At 36.6% G+C, this 22911-nt stretch overlaps 1 protein-coding gene across 1 annotated transcript in view; it reads left to right on the plus strand.

Moving 5' to 3' along the window:
* The window catches only part of LOC124160538 (dual specificity protein phosphatase 14-like), a 204822-nt gene that overhangs the window by 166871 nt on the left and 15040 nt on the right, over nucleotides 1-22911 (plus strand). The window lies entirely within an intron of this gene.

The following is a 22911-nucleotide window of genomic DNA, read 5'->3' on the forward strand; positions in this document are numbered from 1 at the left end:
ATCCAATATTAAGGCAAACATATTACAATTGTTTTAGTCCCGTGTCAAGTGCTCTGAATGGATGAATGTATTTGGTAGGGTATGATAGGGAGAATGATGCATTTGGCGTAATTCCAATCGCTAAGTTGGAAGCCGCACCACTTCCCAGTTTCCACTTCCTGTTGCCAATGGATTTATCGGAAGACTTAACAGTTCAATCAACACTGAGGTTGATCGTCGCGCCGTCTAAATGTAACTGTCCTTGAGCACCATTCAGGTCGACTCTTTATTCTTTCACGTAGCTGTACGTACCTACTGTATCACTTACGTAAGAAACAATGGTGGGATAATTTGATTGGAACACTTACAGCAAGTACCTATTATAAGTAGAAAAGGAGAAAGGAAAAATTGCCACAGGAAAGTTAATGGTGGAAAATTAAAGAATTAACTTTGTTGGGTTCACTAATATATTTGAAAAAGCACGACGCGGGTTTCATAGTTATATCGTCTTTTGACATTTGAATATGTTATGAAACTCGGGCTATCCGTTCTGCCCCACCCGTTCTGACCCAAGAACACGTTTACGCTTACCTAGGAATTGAATCCCGAATTAGGCATACGAAAATAACGATAGTTAGTCGTATTTCTAGCACATACCAAGAAATACCGTAATTTAAACACTTAGATATTGACTTACCATGGACACAAAATCATCCGAAGTTCGGAAACAACAGCTTAAATTCACTCTACTCTTAGTGAATGACTGAATGTGTTAACACTCAAATAACTAAATCAACATGACTGCAGAAGATGAGCAATAACTGGTTAATCTATTTCCAATACTCTATGATAGTTGACAGCTCCTCCTAAAAGTAAAAAAAACCGAACCCCATACAACCCCGGCCCCGTGTTCCCCTATTTTCTTTCCGTAAATGTCTTATAAGTAACTTTCAGTAGTTTTGAATAAAATTTATGTATTTTACTGGTATGATATTTACTTGCGGAAGACTACTTGCGTAATTTAATCTTCAAAGCAATAACGTTTTTTAAATTTATTCTGTGCATTTAATTTCCTCTTTTTATAAATGAAAGTGAAAAAACTTTGTGAATGTCCACAGTATTTATTCAAGTACGACGCGTTTCAGCGACTCATCGCTATCATCAAGTACAAATGCATGGTTTACGTCAAGAAGTCTTATCAAAGACATCATCTCGCCAAACACCGTTGAATACTTCCTCTTCTTTCTAAATGAACCTTTTGTTCCAACCAAAATCAAATCTCATCACAGGAATACCGATGGGCAGCTTCTTTTATAAACTTATTGAATATTTCTTGCTCGAATTAGCAACTTTTCTGGCTGATTTGATTTAATTCATGGTTGAGGCCGATATTTCGCGAAATTCTCTTCTAATTCCATTCCAAGATAACTTATTTAATTGTGAAATAATATTGCATGTTAGTCATAATGATTGTTTAGGGTAGTGGAACATGGTGAATAAAGAAATACAAGTTTAAATAATAAAGAAAATAGGTAAGTCTGAAAATAAATTTTTTTTCAGGTTAAATAGTGCAAGTTATATTTACTTACGTTAACCGATAATACTTGGTGTGACCTATTTATTTGTAGAGAGAAGTATACCCTAAGTATAATTGCCACTTTTTTTTATTCATTCTATTTATTCCCAAATAATGTGATTCTAAATAATCTTAAGTAGATTCTTTCTCATTTTGTAATCTTTAGAAGCGTGTTGGTGAATGAATATTTTACTTACATTATTCGGATTAAATAATATAATGGATATATATTATGCATCATATATTTATTCATTCTATTTATTTCCGTTTAATTCTGTATTTAAATAATCGTAGGCTGATTCTTTTTGCCTTTATAATATGTAGAAATATGTTGGTGAATGAATATTTTACTTACATTATTCGGATAAAATAAAAATAGAATGGATATCGTATATCCATATTTATATCCGTCTATCCATCGTATTCATATCCATTATATTTCTTTCCATTTAATTCTGTATCTACACAATCGAAAATCGATCATTGCGGCGTTTGCTTTGCTCACTTTACCAATGAGCGAATTTCTTCCCTCGCCTGTGGTCTGTCGTCAGCCGGCGGGAGGCTGTGCGCAATCGGAAGATCTTCCTGCCTCCACCGCTCCCTTCTTCACTCGTCACTGCATTCTGCTGGGGGGGGGGGCACATCTCACCGTCCAATCGAAGGCCTTTTGTCCGTCCCGGGATAAAATTAACTCGGTGCAGCGCCCTTGAAACGTGCGGCGTTTGTTTCACTCCCTTTTAGCCGCGTGGGCCCGTTGGTGGGCCAATGATAGGGCGTGAGATCACGTGTCCACATAGAGGAGGAAGATTGTATCGCGCGAAGTGTTTGAGGGCACCTATGTGGCCGTGAAAATGATGGATAGGTATGCGAGGAAAAATTCTGCCCCGGATTGTCGATAATTCCTCTCTCACACTGCGTATATTATTGCTATGATAAAATACATGCCTAGTTCAATGAGCAGGATTGTGCATTTAATATTAATATAAAATCGTATAGCATGGAAGCACTGTAGGTTTCTTTTTAAAGTTTATCATTTAGAAAAATAAACTAACTATAATACTTTTTTGACGTTTTCTGAAAAGATCAAGCCGAATGACTCATATTAGTTTTTACCAGTTCTTACTAGTAGATAGCGGATCTCATAGCGGATTAAGGTATTCTAAGATAAATCCATGTCAGAAAGTATTTTACTACGACATCAAATTCTATATTAATCAGCAAAATCAATAGCAATAGATGAGCACAAAAAGTATCTATCTATAATTATTTCCTTTCGACTGAGTTTCCTTTGAGGAATCATGAGCACCACCTTGTGTATTTTCCATTGCACGATTAATGTCATTTTATTCAAATTGCACATTCATAACTTCACCCGAGATTGGCACCCAAGGCCCTTCGGAATGCAGTAAAGCTTTCCCCTCTAGGACAACCGGCTCCCCTATCCTGAATGTGAGAATTTTACACGCCTGTAGGTAAGTCCGGGGTGACCTTTACCCTCAGCTATCCTACCCAACTTACGAGTTTGAATCACTGAGCGAGTGACTACTTAGGTACTTACCGCACTCACTCACTGTTAGTGCTTTAATTCAAAGGTTGGCTTTGGTAGGCGAGGGCAATGCGCGTCACAGATAAAGCCACAGGCATTCCACGCACTCAAGGTAAAAGGAATCAGTTCCTTTCCCTAGACCTCCTTTAGCGAGGGTTTTGTCGGGAATATCCCTGCCGGATTTGCAATCGGAACTCTTAGGTCATAAATACTCATCAAGCTAACATGTTCCATTTTATACCCATAGGATTCAGTGTTTTGCAGAAATTAATACTGAATTAATTTATTCATTACTGATAGCTAATAAATAATTGCTGGCCCACACAATTAAATTGCCAACAAATATTTGGGGTCCTTAATGAAATATAATTGCTTGGTAATATTCTTCAGAGGTCTTTTTCTCCAAACCTATTTCAACGATTAAAATGTTGTAAATGTGCAACAATGCTTTTCTATAACTCGTTATTAGCCTCAATTTTGTAAGCATGGTTTCTAAGCTACGAGAAAATTTAAACATCATCAATCATTTCCAATTTTTTAGTGAGTTTGAATAAAGCACTCCCAAAATATTTTGACTCTTCTAAGTGTTATCTTCAAAATTTATGTGGCACTAGTCGCTGTGACATTTGAAATTGTGATGTATGAATATTAGTACGTTATTGACAGGTGTTCGAAAGCCGCTTCGCGGGAATTCGGTCATGCATAGTTGAGCGCAGACGAAGTCGAGGAGCAAAAGATAGCACACTCTTCCCACGTTAGGAAGTAGCGTGTTAAAAAAACATGAAAGCAGCTTTGTTTCTTTTGAATGTCTATTTTTGACTAATTTTCTCGAGAAAACCGTCGAAGATAGTTTTTCCGCTCTCATAGGATGCCAACACATTGTGGAAATGCATATAAATCATGACTAATCACAGACTTTCTCCGGAAATGTTGGCATTAGACACGTGCGAAATGGGGTTTTTATTGTTTTTTTTTTGCTTTGAGTGGTCCAAAATTAGGATTTTATTGGAACATAAGGAAAGCTGTCGCCCATAAACGTGTTCCAGGAGAGCTGAGGTCAAAGTTTATAGACCATCTAACTATTTTCTTTGTTTTTGCTATTTTGATATACGTGATACTTTGTCTATTCATAATTTTACTAGCTTTGATCTCTCCCTTTTTCTCATAAAATATACCGCCAGTTTACTCGAAGGGGACGAAAGAACAAAAGAAAAGTCTCAGGATACTCTGATGCCTCTATTTTAATGACTTAAATGTTTTTCGCGATACCAGTTTGCCCCCGTTGTAATATTAGACTATCGCGAAGAACGTAGTCCTTCAAACTGAAACCCAAAATATCGAGGCATAAAATTAGCTTGATATTTATTTTACCCTTTAAATTAAATACGCATAATTTACAAATTTGAATGAAAATGGATCGGAATTTCTGCAATACTGTACTATATGTTCAACAGATTCAGGCTTCAATTGGTGGAAGTTAGACATATTTAAATGAATAAAAGATCGTAGCACTTTTCCACAAGACTTTTTAATGCGTACAACGCGTTTCGGCTCACTGAGCCATCATCTGGTACAAGACACTTCAGAACATGTGAAAATCCCTTTTATACCCTTGAGAAAGGATGGGTAGGAGGGGGGTAGGAGAGGATTTGACATCTTTGAGGATGGGGGATGGGAACGGGCGTACAGAGTAGAGACAGTGGGAAAAGGTACAACTACGGGATGTGAAGAACCCACGTTGGATGGAGGGTTCTAGTCATAACTGTATATATTATTTTTTGTCTTGATATATTTCAGTTGATATTAACAGATTATTACGCGGACTTGAATCAGACAAAAAAATTAAAATGTATTTGACAATACGCTCTATTCGTATTTCTTTATTTAACACAGCCGAATTACGAAAAGTTAATGACTAAATAACTCTTGTCAAGTTCACAAATTGTTTCAGCAGTCAGTTACCGCATAAGCTACCATCAATGATAAACTCACAGTTGCCAATAATTTTTTGATACCCTCCGCTAAGACACGTTGGTTCTTTTATACATCTAAATTTATAATTCATCGAATGCAATTCATTAGTGTGCGTGCTAACTAATTCATGCAGTATTTTCCTCCTGATCTATAACTTATTTATCGTGTAATTATCGATAAGTTTCGCGGTACCTATTTCCTACTTCGTGGATTGTGCAACACCACTAATTACTTTTTCAATAAATAAACGTAAGTAATTTAATAAAAATAGACCCCGTTATTTTATGGCACAGATATTTTATTTAGTGAAATGTTAAGGTTAAAAATAAATTTTGACGTCGCGTAAATTTTTAATGTGCGAGCCAAAAAAATGCGGTATATAACTCAAAAACTGAATGTGCGAGCAAAATAAAAAAAATTGGCAGTAGGTATATTACTCAAAAATATTTTGACAATTTTTTAAATTTGCAAAATTTCAACTCCCTCGCTCAAAAAAACCGTTTAACAGGTTTTCAGCCAGTATTTTTTTTCGATTTCGACCTACTGAGAACCGTAATGCAATTTTCCCCAGCTCGGGATTTTCTTAGCAAATCTTCATCAGCGTCTTAATTTGGCGAGTAAGTCTTCCGTCACGACACCGCTCTCCCCATGCACGCCTGTGCATTGCATTGAGGCCGTCCCAAGGCCTTTCCTACGCTTGCGTGCTTTATGCGCAGACGGGACCTCTAATTGACGTTCTGCAGTCTGTGAGCGTTGCGAGAAATCTTGGATCGCTTACGGTCGAGTCACGGTCACGGATGACGATTCTACCGCTCCTGTAATGCTCGAGTAATTCGAAATGCATCCACCGTGACATGCGCGTACAGTCTACGTGTCATAAGCGGATCATTATGATCAAATCAACATATTAATTCACCGTGGGACCCTCCTGTCGCGAGTAATGCGATATAAATTATGCCTGAAATAAGTGGAAAAATGGTAAATATGTTCTCTTCGGAGGAAAAACGCCTAGGCACATCACTATCCGTGGTGAGAAATCATTAAAATATCTTTATTACATCAAATATAGGGTTCTTTCAATTTTAGTGTTCCGAAAACCTTAACCCCCACGAAATTCTACTTTGAAAATAACTTTATATTTTCCTGTAAATAAAAATCCATCCCCCGTGCATTTGATATATTTTATTTGAATGGATAAATATTTATGGAAACAAAAAAAAGGTTGGTAACAGTGAGCGGAATTGCACAGTGAATTGGTGTAAAAACAAACGCTTAATTTGTTACTCTTCGACTAAAGTTAAAATTTTGATGGAATATTAAATTAAAATGTTAGAGAATACTCAAGAAGCCATTGAAATTGGAGCATCAGCTTTTGTCAAAATTCCTATGTTTCCAGGTACAATGGGTGATTTGGGTGAAATGGATGATAAGTTTTCTACTTCGAAGATAACTTGAAAGAAAGCTTGCTTTTTTGGTCTCGAATTCAGACATAATAATGGATTTATCAATTCTGGTGACGTCAATGCTAATGACGAATTGAGTTTTTGACCGGTTTTTTAAGCCTTTAATTTTGCACGAAAAACTTGCCTCTGGTTTAAGACCATGTCTGATCTACCTTACTCGAGAAAACGTACTTCAAACCGCTCAATATTTTTACTGTAAATTATTATTTTCTTAATACTGTATTCTGTTTAATTAATATTCATTGTTCACTTAAATTTTTCATTACAACCGTCAAATTATTTTTTTGCTATGCGTATAAATTTAATTTTAAATTTTAGCTATTTATTTTTATACCTCTATTAGTACATACATAAAAATCTGTAAATAAATCCGTAAATTTTATCGTCGCGATCACCATATCATATGTTGGAGTGCTTTTCCGATCTAAAAATGATAATGGGGTGATATTTGGTTATTTAATTTCGGAGCTAATTTCATCTAATACAATATCCTTATCGAATACAGTTTTCCTTTCCATCCTCTCGTTTATCCGTTTATAGTTGTCATAAAGTTATTCAGTTTTCTTTCTTATTGTATATCCTTAATCGTGAAATATCACTCGCTTAATTATTGCTTTTTTCAGAAAGGGTTCAAAAAATCGCTATGGAATATCACTTTAGAATCTAATCTTCGTTGCGCTCGTGCATATATTACTTTAAAGGAATTAAATACTGGATAATTTATTCATTTAGTGCAGAATACATAAGGTATATTGGTATGTATCTCCCTATAATTTATCTCCGAGTAGTCTTGTCTAGCTAATCTCAATCTTAATTACCGTGTTTATCATCTTTATATTTGCATCCAATTTCATTTTATAACAAGCATGGAATATTTTTAAATTTGTTTACATAACAAATAAGGGCAGCTTATTGTATTATGGCCCTGATTTAAATAACGTATTGTGAGTGCCACAATATAAGTGTATCTATTATTTGAAGAGAGCTTTTTGAAAAATCCCCTCGTTGTTAACATTTTTCAGTAGAAAGGGAGGGCACTTGGAATATATCTCGTATTATTTTTCTGTCGGATACAACGCATATCGTCTATCAGCACCGAATTCATGCATCGGCATACTACCTTGCAATCCGCCTCAATGGGTGTATGGCGGGATGTTGTGCTAGTTAACGTGTGCAATAATACTTGTAAAAAGTTAGGAAGGGGAATGTAACTTCCCGAGTTCGAATTAGCATTTCTTTTTGTCCATTATTGCTCAGGGAAAAAACGAATTCCAATATATATCCGTTCGGAAAAAGGTATCAATTTTTGTATCGTCTGACTTCTCTGTTGTACCCTTAATTACATTGCGGTTCTAAGATGATGTTCTCCGAGTTACTCTGAAAGGTTTCCGTTCTTAATTGCTCAAGCAATCTAAGCATAACACCTATTCTCCGAGTCTCTACCAGCTTCAAGCCTGATTGGTTCAACAGCTGTGTAGCGCTCTCTGTTCGCTCGTAGCAGTTGGTGAAGCTCCGTAATTTTCCTTACTGCTATGAGCACATAATCTCTGAGCGGCTTTGATAGGGGAAAAAGCTAGTCGAGACAAGTTTGGCAACACAGAAATGAATGATAAAATGTGTGGGGAAAACCTGAAGTTTTAGTTGTTGATATTTCGTGGAAGATATAGATAGTTGATTGAGGTGATACGAGAGATTCGTGAACACAGTGGTGTCAAAGGATTTTTAGCGAGAGGAAAAAGTGAGAAAAATGAGACACACTGGATTCCCGCTGAGGCCACGAATAAATTATGTATGGAGGAAAGAAGAAATTGGGTAAAGCAAGAGTTCTCTAGGAGACGCATGGGCGTCATGTTGCTTTCTTCTTTTGGCCAAAACCCATCAATACTCAGTGAAGAGCGTTTGTTAAGTAGATATATAACACGAAGGCAAGAAGACAATGAGGTTATCTGACGACACAGTACGTGGATTAAATGAAATATTTCCTTTTCGTTTACACCGGGAAAAAATCAGCGTACTCTTTCGCCGTGATCTGTTTTAGGTTCTGGATATATAATTATTGAATAAATGGAACCTGATCATGGGTTTGTCTTAGCTGCTGCCATTATTCGTTTTAAAAGCAATCCATACTAAAACATACTACTTACAAAAGTACTACTTTCCTTTGCTCGATAATTACAGGGTAATTAGGGATATCGTATTGAATTGTATTTGTATTGAAGCTGAATGCGTATTTTTTTCACCTGTTCGCAGATATATTTGATCTTCGTATAGTGCATATTTTCTCTATTTCAGAAGCAATGTCGTTTTGAACCAATTATAATTGCTACTCGTGTGCCTTCCTCCAGATATAAATAACAGTGAATATTATTTCACTCCAAGTTTATTTATGGTGAATTGTTGTGTGTAGGTATGCCTATTTGCCTTCGTGTTCCTATAAATATTAGCATTTGGTACAATTATGATCAAAAATATCGCTTGAATTTGGGACTCAGTAAAAATAAAATGTGTCCTCTGTATATTTTCAATTCAAATTTTCTGGTCGTTTAGAGTTAAAGCGTATTCTTCATTCTTTCATGGTCCTGTTCTTTCAAAATTGATAATCGTTCCATTTACGAGTCGATTGTTTTCCATGATGTGAATTGGCTTCTTATGGCTTTATAATAGCTGAGAATATTTTTTTCACACATAGCTTAGCTAAGAAGCCTACTTCAGAGATTTTTGTTGCCCTGTCGGCATCGGTGTCCGGCAATAGTCATCGTCGCCTCATAATATTTCCCCGGCAAGAGGTCGTAAATGTTCGAGCGCTCAGCGTGTCTATTTTATAGCTCTGCCCTAAGATCGCGAGGCGTAATATTTCCTCTTATCGCTTTTATGTGATGGCGTGTTTATCCATACGCGTCATGTACTTGTAAAGCTAGTAGATAGCTTCAGATCGTACATTATATAAGATGACGCAAAAATGATCGGAATGTTCATTTGTAGGTCATTCCTCAAAAATAAAAACGCAGTTATAACATACTGGAATCTACTTCAAGCCATTTTATACTTTGATACTCATCACGAGTTTTCATCTCCAGTGATCACGAAAAATCCAATGAAGAAAATGTCTTTTTTTTTCAAATTAAAATTAGAACACTACGTCGCTGCATTTCATCCAGTATATGGAATATATGAAGTGAGAAAAAGTAACGAATGGTTCAAAATTTCCTTTTTAAAATGCAGTGTTTATTCCTTTGGTATCTTAGTTCATTACCTACGTAGTACAGGGTTCCCACTCAACCGTGAAAAAGCCGTGAATTTCGTCTACCGTGAAAAAAACCTGGAAAAAGCCGTGAAATTCGTCATGAAACCTTTAAAAAACCTCTCAAACTTGATTTTAGAACTACGATTGACGGATCAAAAGAGAAATAGGCCAGTCACTCGCAGATACTGTACACGCATTTATCTGCACACGTATATTCGAAGCGCAAATATTAATTGGTCCATGTGCCATGACGACACATAGCCTTTAGCCTGTGATTGGAAGACGGGTAGCCAAAGTGATCATTAACCCTGGTGAGAAATCAGACACCTCTTCACTTCCCTGTCACCCTCCATTTTCCCACTCACAACCTTTAGCCGGCCCTAAATTTTGCTAATGATAGGCGAAGTCATAAGAGCACTTTCATCGCTGCGTTTTGCATTCCCGGCGTTTATCGCGTTTGCTATATTTTTAGTTAAATGTGCGGCCAGTGATTTTTATGAGATCAATATTTCTTCCTAAAATGGCTTATCGAACAGACCGTGAATTTGACGCAATTTAGTCCGTGAAAACCTGGAAAAAACCATGAATTTTATAATTTAGTTAGAGTGGGAACCCTGTAGTAGGAAACATTATGATTTCAGTCTGAATACCTGCCTCTTTTGTCTGACTCACGTACGTTCATTTTCTTACCCAGAGTCTAAGAGCTAATTTGGGATTGAAGAACATGTTGTCTCAATTTTAACTGTTTTGTTGGTGGTTATGTTTATCGACTTTTTAAAATTTGTTTATGTATTCCTGATTCTTTTATTTAATGAAAGCACTGGAGTCTAATTGCGGAGAGCCCCTCATTTTTTTATTGAGCTTCAAATATATAATCAGCGCGAGTATTTGAGTTTTTTGGTTAATTAATACCGATGCAATGTTTAATATTTCATAATTAATTATGCAATTTGGAAACAAATCGGAAATAGGTTTATGGATCTAAATAATAAGATCCTAAAACTAATCAAATTTGTCATATGAGGGGTTGAGAAGCCAAGGGGTACGAGTGATTTTTTTCTCAACACAGTTAGGATTAGTTAATTGTTGGAATAAATGCACAAAAACTTGGTTGCCAAGGGATACGAGTGAGTCTCTGTTCTGTGCTGATATCGAGTGGAAAATTAAATGCACTACTAAACATCTAATTTTTTTGCTTGTTTTCTATGCCTAATTTATGTACTTAACTCGGTGTAGAAAAAATAAATCACTCGTACCCTTTGACTTCTCACCTACTCATATAAGATTCTGTCATTATGTATTATGCTAACCATTAATTCGTATACTCTGCGTAAATGGTAAAATAATTTTATGGCATACTGTGGCTGAATTATTAAAAAATTCTTCCAAATAATATGTGCAAAAATAACACGCGACACAGGTACCAAGAAGTGGAGGGCATCAATTTTGACAACGAGTTTGTAATAATTGCAACACAGTTGAACATTCAATTACGAAAGATTAATTGCATTATATTAAGTGTGTACGGAGAAGTGGAGGTGTGGCAGTGAGACAGATAATAGACATTCTTGGCACGGTTTATAGATAATAGTGCAATGGTTGAGGATGATACGTGGTCAAATTTTGATAACTGGCCGATTGACCGTTGATATTTTTGTGTGCTGGAGAAAATGTAAAAGCGTTGGAAAAGAGAAATGTTAAGATGGACAAGGATGAGCTTAGGATTGGAGGAAGTTGGGATGCCAGTGTGAGCATATAGCCTGCACGTATGAGAAAGCTGCTGGTCAATCTCAAAAACTGTGATTTTCGGTTTAACGAACGACTCAATAGTGTCCATTTCATGCATCCAAATTGTTTGTGTTCGAGTTTAACTTTCAACCAAACACACCCAATGGACCCAATGTTTCAATATGTTTCTGCTCATTATGTGCAAGCATTGGCAAAAATCATGCTTTTATATATTTATATAAGTTGGATTTCGAGAAAAATTTTATGTACTTACTCTAATTTTAAAAAATGTATTAATTAGAGTAAATTATCATTTTTTCTCTACTTGGGGAAAATCTTAATGTATATCTACCTAATTATCAACGCGAATCATAAAGCAATGACCTGATTCGATGTCTGGATGTGTGCCCGAATGGAAACAATTAAACGCCATGAATCTGATTAAGTTATATAGTTCTTTATTTCACTCGGTGCTTCCACGTTAAGATTGATACTATGGGCGATGGCATGGTAACACTATGTATTTAGCATTACCACGGGTGATGTTAAAGCTTAACCCAGAATGAGACGACTCTGACTGACTGGCCACATGATTTATCCATTGCATTCAGTAGTCGTGTATGAAAAGGTTTCCCCTATAGAACGCTTCGATGATGCGTCACGGTTTCGTGCGTGTGAAGAAATTTGAAAAAAAAAGGTGTCAATTTTGCGGTCACGCGTGCGTCCTTTTTTTGCATTCCCCGTCACTCGTCGCAGCGTATTGGCGTGGCGACCATCCGGAGACGAAACCGGTCAACGCAGGACGTGGCTTTTTCAATACTAGCCTCACATCCGTTGGGGGCCCACTTCCCCTACGTCGAAGTGGCTTTACCCCTTGTCGTTTTCCATAAATATCCCGAAGTTTCCGGGAAAGCATTTTCGAAGATTGCAAAGTTTATGTGGAGAATCATCTTGCATGGAATATAGTTCTTTATTTCAATCAGTGATTTGACGTGAAGATTGGTATAGACGGGTGAAGGTATGGCACTAAGTATTCCGCATTACCAGGGGTGAGGATAAAGCTTAACGCAGACTAAGCCACTGACAAGACTGGATCATCTTGTAAGAGGACGTAATGGAAATAGTTTCTCTTACAAGTATTAGTTTTTATGTATTTATTCACATACCACTGAAAATAGTACGTATTGGCCTCTTACATTTGGGGTTTTCAGCATGTTAATAATTAAAAGAGCACGAACAACCATGCCCTCTGGATGAGGAAAATGTACCTAGGGGAGACTCGAACCCGCGACCTCTTGTTTGACAGGCGAGGACTATACCCTGCCGCCGAGGTCGGCGATATTTTTCTTATTATATACATTCACTCATTGTTGGATTGGTAAGGGTAGAGCTCACCCCGAACTTCACCAAAGGCGTGTGGCAGTTGATTAAACAAGGCACGAAGGCCACTTCCTTTCTCTGGGATACCTCGCTTTTTTAATTCTGTTCAGTGAGGTATCCTAAGGCTTCACCCAGGGTTTAAACCTGGGAACCTTCTGTCAGAAGCCCAGAGCGGTACCCACAAGGGCCACCGTGCTCCGTGAAAAATATAATGGTTGCAATAACTGACCGTTGTGGTAGCAAGATTTTGTCACTTTTTGTCTAAATCAAGTCTGCCTTCCAAGAATTCAAAGAAAAGTCAGAGTAAAAATTTCCCATGCTGGGAATCGTACCCGAGCCTTCTGGGTTAATGCCGTATATCCTAGCCACTGGGCCACAGGAGATGATCATGTCCCCTCTGGCTTATTACTGAAAGATAATCAAATGTATACAATTTCAAATATTTAGTTGATAACGTAAAAATAACGGGCACGAGGTAATTTAGCGCGTTTATATTTATAGAGGTTATTCATGCTTTGTTCCAGAAATGCATAATACATGCGAAACCGGTTAACTTCATTAAGCAATTTCTCCGCGTATTTATTCCTCATTAGATTCCTCACGCAGTTCATTCCCCCTTGTTTGTAGCTCGTGAAAGATGGATTGAATGTATGCATTTTATGAGTGTTACGAATGAACTCCACCACATACCCTCTTGTATATGCGTATACTCTGTAGGGATTAACACTTGTCATTCGCCTCATAACAGTGCTTTGGAAGCATCCTTAACCCGTTTCCGTTTGTATGAAAGAACCTCCACGGCATGGCCCTCATGAATTGGCTGGTCGAGCGAATGAAGAGAGAGTAATGATTCATCGGCTGTGCTCGCTGTAAACTCCGCTGGCGAGACTCCGAAAACTGTCACATGATCGTGCCCCACTCCTTCAAGTTTTCATTCATGAGGCATCCTGGGGCCATTTGGTTCACCATCGAGTGATATCCGTGGAAATATAAGTCTGTTGCCATATCAGAAGAGCTGATTATGTGAAGATTAGGTAATCACTGTGTAATTGTAAATCTTGCTCTTCAGTTTAATAGATATCTCCCGCTTTTGACGACTTAACAACCACTGTATACCAAATAGGGAAACTTTAGCCACTGTTTTAACTGAGAGAACGCTCTACCGATCTTTTTCGTGACACAAAAATCGTTTGAAAATTATTATATCATCCAAAAAGTTTCAGGCTTTATAAAGGAAACCCTTGTGAACTTTGCCTATGTCTCACAGGTGAAAATTTTTCCTCGGAGTTTTCTTGAGTATAAAATTTCTACATTCCTCTCAGAGTGGTATGTTGACGTATTTAATACGATGCAGTGTCACTTTGGCAAGTTAAGCTACTTCAGCATCAAGGCTACAAACTTTACCATATACTGGAGCTCACTGGATCCTTCTTTTTTTATTTCTGGGGTGTACATGAAAGTGTATACGAGGTCGTAACGCGTTGAGATTGCTTTTCTCTCCCTAATCTGCAGCTCAATTCGTACGAGGATAAGTTGAAGGCTGACAAATAACTCTCCTCTATCTTGCTTAATGCACTAAAGGCCAAAAATAACTTTTAATGCCCCGCCCAGGGTGAAATGCCGTCGAGTTGGAGTACAACTTATTTACCGTCGGTTATGCGTGGCGGATGACTTGAGCTCCCGGCATTATTTTGGGAGATAAAGGCCACCCTCTAGGCACTCGAAAACAAATTAGACGAATTAGACCGGGGCGCAATAAGCATCTGAGCGGCGCTTAGTAGCTCTCCCTGTAATGAACACCTGTGGTTCATATTCTCGGAGAAAAATAAATTCTTGCGTCGTGAGTCAGCCCAAGAATTTAAATTTACTAAATGTAAACGGAGACCACCCGTATATCCGCTGGTAAAATATTGATAAATTATTTTCATTAATTTTGTTTCACGTCGCAGTGACGGTCAATCTCCTCAAGATATGTTTTTTCGCCGAAACTCTTGTTTTCACTACATTCTTTTTTAGAATCCGTAAATCGTGGATATGAATTACTATGAATGTGCGACTGAAATTTTTGATTAAATCATTCCGATTTAGCTCTTGTCTTGAGCAATTACACTAGTATGGTCTTCATCGACATATCCGACCGATTTATTGATTGCGAGTAAGAATTTTTGTAGCCACCTCTAAAGACAAACTTTGGAATGAATCACATGATTTCGGAATTCCAGTGTGTGGTCTATGCTAAGGCTGCATGTTCGCTATCAAAGGTTATTGAAATTTCATTTTGTAGCGTTTACTTGCACTTCACCATTGCTCTAAGTTGTATATTCACGCATCATGCGTTTTGATTTCGTCAGCGGCATGATAATTTCTTCCATTTTTTTTATAATCAACATTTTTCGCAATCACCGGAAAGCTACCAGTATCATTTTAGACATGATACGGGCGAATGGTGCCCGCCCAGTATCTCAAACCCGGCTTGACTACTGTGCGTGAATCAGGCTTTACGCACAGTATGAATTTTTAACGAGGCAAGGCACAATTTTTCATTGGAAATGACGGCTGCAATGTTATATAAGGATGATATTCGCCATGGAAAAATCATTCGAGTAAGCTGGGGTTCTAACCCTGATATCTCTTTTCGCCAATCAGGTATGCTAACGGTTACACCACCAAGCCCGGTTACACTTCTTGGTTCAAGGTTTGGAGGTGTAACCGGTAGCATACCTGACTGGCAATTGGGACATCCGGGTTCGATTCCCGGCTAAGCTAAATGGCAGATTTTATTGCGAATTTCATGCTTAGTGTATATAACTTCGAATCCGTGCGCTTGACTGGGAACAAAGTTACTTGTTTCATGCAGTGCTGTATTTGCAATATTATTAGCCAGTATTTCCCGAGGAAATCCCTTTGGCAACAACCACGCAGTATCACATGATATTAGCATTTTTGTATAAATGCCTCTTTAGAAGATAAGTCGCCTTCTGTTCCATTGCCAAGTCCCTACCTTCAAACTAGTTGATGACAGGTGTTATAGACGGCGGTATTAGGGCCACAGCTTATGATAGTGTCTTTGAACTCTGAGCTGATTCGGTTGAAACGGCTGAAAATGGCCGCTTATGTTAATTAAACGGGGTAAGATTCGTTTCAACTAATTTCTCGGATTGCCCCCAGCTCTGGCAAGCACACCAAACTGCGCAAGGAATAAGTTAATGGAGCCAATTTCTCTGTGTCGGATTAAAAATAGTGCGATGCGGGCAAAGAGCTTCCATGAAAAAGACGTGGATTACTTCATGAGTCACAGGCGAATCTCTTTTTATCATTTCTATGCACGAGAGAAAATTTTACGAGCGAAAATTTGAAGATGAAAGCGCCGTAAAATCTCCTAAAGGCTGTTTTACAGGGCGCACATAATAGCACAATCTGACGCGTATACAAAGGCTCAGACAAAATTGCGTCGTGTAAATCGGTGAATTGCTAGAATGCACGTGAAAATGCATGGATGCGTGATGGAAAATAGCCCCTGTTCTGACTTCGTTCAAGCACTCGTGCAATTGCACCCAAAATTGAGAAAGAAATGCAGCTCAAACCTACGCAATTACGTGCCCCGTTTTAAACGGCCTAAACACTTTCCTGGTTCAATCTGATTTGTTAATGCGAAAATAAAAAAGTATAATAGTTAGGCCGCTGATCCCTGAACTTGGTGTAAAGGGTGATTCAAATTGAAATACCATAATTTTACCTTCGATGTAATGTTTTAGTGAGATAGAATTTTTCTCCAGCATAATGGAGGACCCTGGAAGCCAAGGAGTACATGTACTATTTTTTATAATTTTGGAGGTAAGTTCAGATAATGGTTGGTGGGGTAAATATTTTTTTGTTATGGCGAATGGATACAATTGAACCACTGATAAGTATATGCGTTTAGATTCAGTGATTAATTTGTATCCCTTTGCCACGACAATATACTGTACCCCACCAGCCATTATCTGAACTTACATCCTAAATTTAAAAAATTGCACTTGTATCCAATGGTTTCAGTGATCCTCAATTGATACCTCAGGTTTTCAAAAAGGCCTTTCATTAATGGATCATCGGAACATTAACGTAGCTACGTTTCTGACCTCTTGTAAGTTCTCACAATCCAACGTGCTTTACACTTAACCTGTTGGAAATAGATTAAATAAAATCTGAAACCATGCATGAATTATTTTTTGTAAATTCCTTTAATCTATGCAAATTGTGACTTAAAAGGATGTGATTGTAATTTTACCCATTGTGATTGTAGCTGAGATCAGATGATGACGTATAGAAATACATTAGATAAATTTATTTTTTCCTTAAATAAGCTTACTAGCGATGCTCTTCACAGAAGCGAAGGGACTGATGGAAGTCACAATTATTTTTACCTGTGTTCCTCAAAATACAAGTGGTCAATGAAGCATTTCTGGGATTGTTGAGTCACTCTGGGTATTTTTAATCATCAATTCATGTAAATTAAAAGAAGAAATTATTTTATCTGTATCGATCTATCTAAATATCTGTATCTCACTTTCGTGGTATCACTTCCGTCATAGATATGTGCTTACCGTTAAATTGACATTCCGTGCTCCACTTACCTCTAAGTAGCTCAAGTAATCTCAGGCTAAAAATTTGCTTCCAAGTCTATAACTTCAACTGATATGTCATGTTTGACTCCCAGAGTCTTTAAAAGTAAAAACTATATTCGTAAAGTTCGAATCTTTCTTTGCTTATACCTGGATCTTGAAACACTGGTCAATAATTATAACTTCTGATCATTTTATTCGGGGTCCACATTCACCCTAACAGAAATCCTTACGTGCCGTCCCCCGCAAAAAAATATGAAAAAATCGACTGTCGTCCTTTTCTCTACTTTTACTACAGCTAAATTAGACACAAATCCACATATGTTTGTATCTCTTTCATGCTCAATTTATTTACTCCAGTTCACTTGGCATTTTTTTTTGTTGAGTCTCGTGCTTTTCGCTCGAGAGTAACGGATTTTCCGCGTGTACCCTCGAATATTCCAATCTATGTTATTTCAAATCTGATATTGATATGGGAGGTGCAATCACGTAGCAGACCCTAAAATGGGGTCTTGAATTGGGTCATGCACGAATGTTACGAATGTCCCTCACGACTGACTTTACGATGGATTTGATAATGCATTTGAAGTAACGCGAATAAAATTCTGAATCGGCTGGTAGTTCATAGAGGAATATCATACTTCCCGTATGAAATATTGCTACTGCATGCCTGCAACTGAAAATTTCAGAAATCTTCCTTTTACCTTTCCTTATTCCACGATAATATAGCGATATGTAAGCGAAAGAACATATTTACTTAACCAACCCAACTCACAAACCAATACTAACACCATTTGCAATGACGAGCACTGTGATCTGGATTTTAATGAACACCAGTGAACCCGTTTTTCAGGTGGTTACGCAGACGCGTCTGTCTCTCTAGCTCTTATGTTAGACTCTTGTATAATTCTGATTTAACTCACAATAATGAAGGACCTAATGACCTCAGCGCTGGACCGATTCCCATGTATACTCGGATAGGAAAATCGAGAATAAATAACTACCATAAGCAGTTTGAGCTATTTCAATTTGTGTCATCTGAGAATTTGGTATTTATTTGTCTGGGCTTCTTTTTCCTCGGGCTACTTCTACCACTTTTCTCTTACTGAAGTCCGTAACTTAGAATAATGGGCTATTACGTCCCATTGTTCCTGTCATTACTTTTTCTTGGCCTCTGCGGCTGTTTGATGGTGGAGGCCGTTCTTTCTCGATACCGACTCCATGCCAAAATACGAAGCGAAATAATGTAAACATCTAAGTACTAGGCGTTAGAGCAAAATAAAAATACTACCAATGTATTTATTAGTGCAATAAACAGTTTTTCCACAGTGGAATTCTCTCGTGAAAAACCGTGAGGCCAACATAATATTCTTTTTTATATCGTCAATTATTTCTTAATTAATATGCTAGCCATGCGATTATTAATTGCTGTCTGATAAATTTTTAATTAAGGGCTCCCTAAAACAATAAAATTATTTGGAGAAAATTATGATCGAACCGTAGTTGCTCAAGGATTTTCATTGAAAATTTATGGGTAAATAAATATGCTGAATTTTCAAGGAGTATAATTTTGTTATCTTTATGTAGACTTATATTATCATATTGTCTTTTATTCATCAGACAATAACACTGCCGTCTCCTTCAAAAATCTTAGTTTTTAAAAATTATATTGCTACCTTTTGATGCAGATATTGATACTGAACAGTGCACATGCAATGACTTCCATAATTCCGAATGTAAGTATTATTATTTGAATGGAGATGAAGATTCGTGGAAAGGGTTTGAGTTTAATATTACTGAATTTAACCTTTTTTCGTGAGCATTTCTTCCCTTTAGCGTTACAATCTATCAATAATATCCTCTCGCAATGCCATAAAATACCCACTTATGGAAAATGTAAGAATAAACTTTCTTAGGTTCACTAATATGTTTGAAAAACAACGACCCGTGTTTCATAACGTAGTTATTCAATGGTAACATAGTTAATCGTCAGATGCATCGATCATTCATGCTCCGCCTTAATATAAAATGAGATACATGAATGATCGATGCACCTGACGATGTAACACGTTATGAAACTCGGGTCGTGCTTATTCAAATAAATTTGTGAACCTAATAGTGGTTATTCATTCATTTTCCGTAATGGCAACGTTTAACACAGTTGAGCCTGAAATCATCAGTCATACCCACTTACGGCTTTTAGAGTTGGAAACACGCATCTCAAAATTTGGCCGATCTGAGTTAACAGTGCTAATAGTAATAATAAAAAATTAAATTCAAACAAAAAACAACTATTTGTTTGCAAATGTATACTTCTTTTCCAGTTTCATGTATTTTTGGTTTTTAATCTAAATTAAAATTATATACAATGAAAAAAATAATTCGTTTTTTTTTTTCTCTACTGAAAAGTTACTCTTTTAGAGATACGTGTTGTTAGAACTTAGCCGTCGATATCCATAAGGCAATTTGAAATTTTATACTAATAATTCCCTTTTTTGGAGTTTTTTTACCCATGATAAAATATTCTTTAAGAGTGCCCAATACTCTCCTTTAGCTATTCAGAACGATTTCGACGCATCCAAACCCTCCGTGAGAATTCTCATTCCTCTGGTCTGCTGCCAAACATTCTTTTCCCTAATATCCCTCAAAAGCATCCCGATATTTCCGTCATCCTCTCCCTATCGTCTTCAGAAGGGTTTCTTCCGATTGCCTCTCATCTCTTTCCAAACTGGCTTACACTTCTTTGCCGCTGTTTCTTTGAAAGCTTTCCATCAATCTTCTAATACTCTCATCGGAATCTAGTTGGTATTTCCCCCTTGCCTGGATCATAATTTCCTTAATTGGCAACTATATCTTTCCAATTTTCATCCTTAGCCTTCCTTAGGTTTTCGTGGTGAAAGATTTATATGTATTAATTTTATTCGCTCGGTAAAATTCTATTCCAAGAGATGGATTTTAAAAAAATACTAGAAGTTACACCTATTTAACGAACAGGAATATTTTAAAGATGACCGTCGCATTTGAATTATGGTATCAGTTTCGACATTCCTTATGTTTTCGCAGTGAAAGATTTTTATTAATGTTATTCGCTTGGTAAATTCCAATCAAAGTGATGGATTAAAAAATACGAAGTTTGACACATTTATCGAACAGGACTATTTTAAGTGTACTTAGGTATCAAATTTCAATGACGATGTTGGTTTCGACTTAATATTAATCTTTACGCGTGGTCTTTATTCGTGATATATGTGTTAGTAGTTTTTCTTCGATATCATTAAATTTCTTTTTATTCTGTGAGTTTAAAGTTTTGATGTATACAAGGATTCCGTTTCGATTTTTGTCCTTTTAAAGTCCGTGTCTATCCGCTTTAATGTGGAAGTCTTTAAACATTTTCCGTCGCGGTATTTCTTTGAGATTCTGGCAGCAACAAGTGATTTCCTAAGTATCCAACTTGAAAATGTACCACTGTAAGTTAAAAACAATTTTTTTTTCAGAAATTATCCTCAAAAGCCTCTGAATATTTATGTCAACCTCTTATTTTTGCATGCTTCTCCCCTGTTCTCGACGTACTAAGGTGCATTTTTTGTCTATCGGTAATTTTGTATAAACGTAAGTTTTAACTTTACATTCCAGTCCCCATAAAAATAATCTCACGTAAACGTCAGCCTTAAAGATATGATAATACGCAAATAGCTCCTATTGGAATATTATTATTATTTCAACCAATCCGATACAGCTAGGTTTTGATAACGCAGTTTATTTGTAAAAGTTCTTTGATGCACGAAATCGTGCTGAATACCTAAAAGTTTAATTTTTTATGTATCTTTTTATTTTCTTGGTTGTTGTTAAAATAATTATAATGAAAATTTAATTTCCAGCCTAATTTTAAACATCGTCTTCTTACGGGTCATAAATTAGATTTTTATTAGGTATTGTTCTAATTAAGGTAGGTTTGCATGGCGTATTTAAGAAGTATTCTGACAGTCTCACCTCCTTTCCTTTATTTCCCTTTAATTCACAATTAGGATTACTCCTTTTCTGTCTATCTAAAAATCCCATTCTCTTCCTTCCTCTCCCTTGTTTACCCAACATTCTACCCTCTAACACAGTTTTCAACACCCCTCCGCTCAGTACTGGCTCCTCAGATAATAAGATAAATTATTTTACCTTCAATCAAGAAAAATAGCAATAATTGTGTGATTTTAAGTGATCAATAGATAGATTAATTATCTATATTTCATAATATAAGCGTGAAATGTTCTGGTTCACATATGTGGCTTAGAAAATAAATAGCTAGCGAATGTCACAGTAAGGCTCACTCTTGTGATCATATCCATTTTAAGAAAATGAGGTGTGTATGCTATGGCCACATATAACCTCATTGTCTTGAATATTACCGGTGTATTATTAACAATATCACGTTATAAGTTGAACCCCAGTCGAGGGTTTGTTTTCCAACTTTTGATGTGAATTTTTTTAGCATTAAAATAAATAAAATTAGATGTAGAATACCATATAATTACCTGAGAAAGCTTTTCATTCTTACAATTTATCTAAATGTCATACTAGCCTCATGTGCCAATTTCATTCAAATTATTTTGCAGGGAAAATTTTATATTGATAACTCATGCTGGGTGTGCCAAATTTACTTCTATTGGATGTGACTGAAAATCATCACACGAGTGACACCTTACTGTGACATTCGCATGCTATTTATTTTCTAAGAATGTATTGAGTTATCTGGGTTAAAAGTCTTTGTGTGGCTTCCGGTAAAAAAAATCGTTTTAAAAACTTATTCGCATTCTTTCCGCCGCTCGGTCGCTGAACTCCCGACCACGCAGTGTGAATTTGGAAATAGGCCTATTACTTTTTTGTCCTCAGCTCCGCTCACTGAGTCGAAGTGTGTCCGCTACCTGAGGCCAGAAAAACGTTTTTGCACTCGGAAGTGGATTCAGCAACGGATCTCGAATGCAAAAATCTTAAAAATATCTCAAATTCATTTCTTCTCGAATTTTATTTCCTGCGGTAGCTTTTAAAACCACGAATTGAAAAGCAGAAACCCACGATATTGGTGTATTATTATCATCCAATTCCTTTGACCTATATTTTATTAGGCAGAAAAAATATTGCTTTATTTTAGCCACATTTAACCTCATTGTCATGAATATTACCTAACCTACCTATTATTAACTATTATTTTTAACAATATCACTCTTATAAGTTGGAACCTAGTTGAGAATTTGTTTTCCAACTTTTGATGTGAATTTTTTTAGTATTGAAATAAATAAAATTAGACATGGAATACCTCATAATTATCTGAGAAAGGTTTTCATTCTTACAATTTATCTAAATGTCATACTAACCTCATCTGCCGATTTCATTCAAAATTATTTTACATGTTTCCTCCTTATTATCGAGAA

Source organism: Ischnura elegans, chromosome 6 (assembly GCF_921293095.1).
Source record: "Ischnura elegans chromosome 6, ioIscEleg1.1, whole genome shotgun sequence".
In the NCBI taxonomy this organism is placed as follows: Eukaryota; Metazoa; Arthropoda; class Insecta; order Odonata; family Coenagrionidae; genus Ischnura; species Ischnura elegans.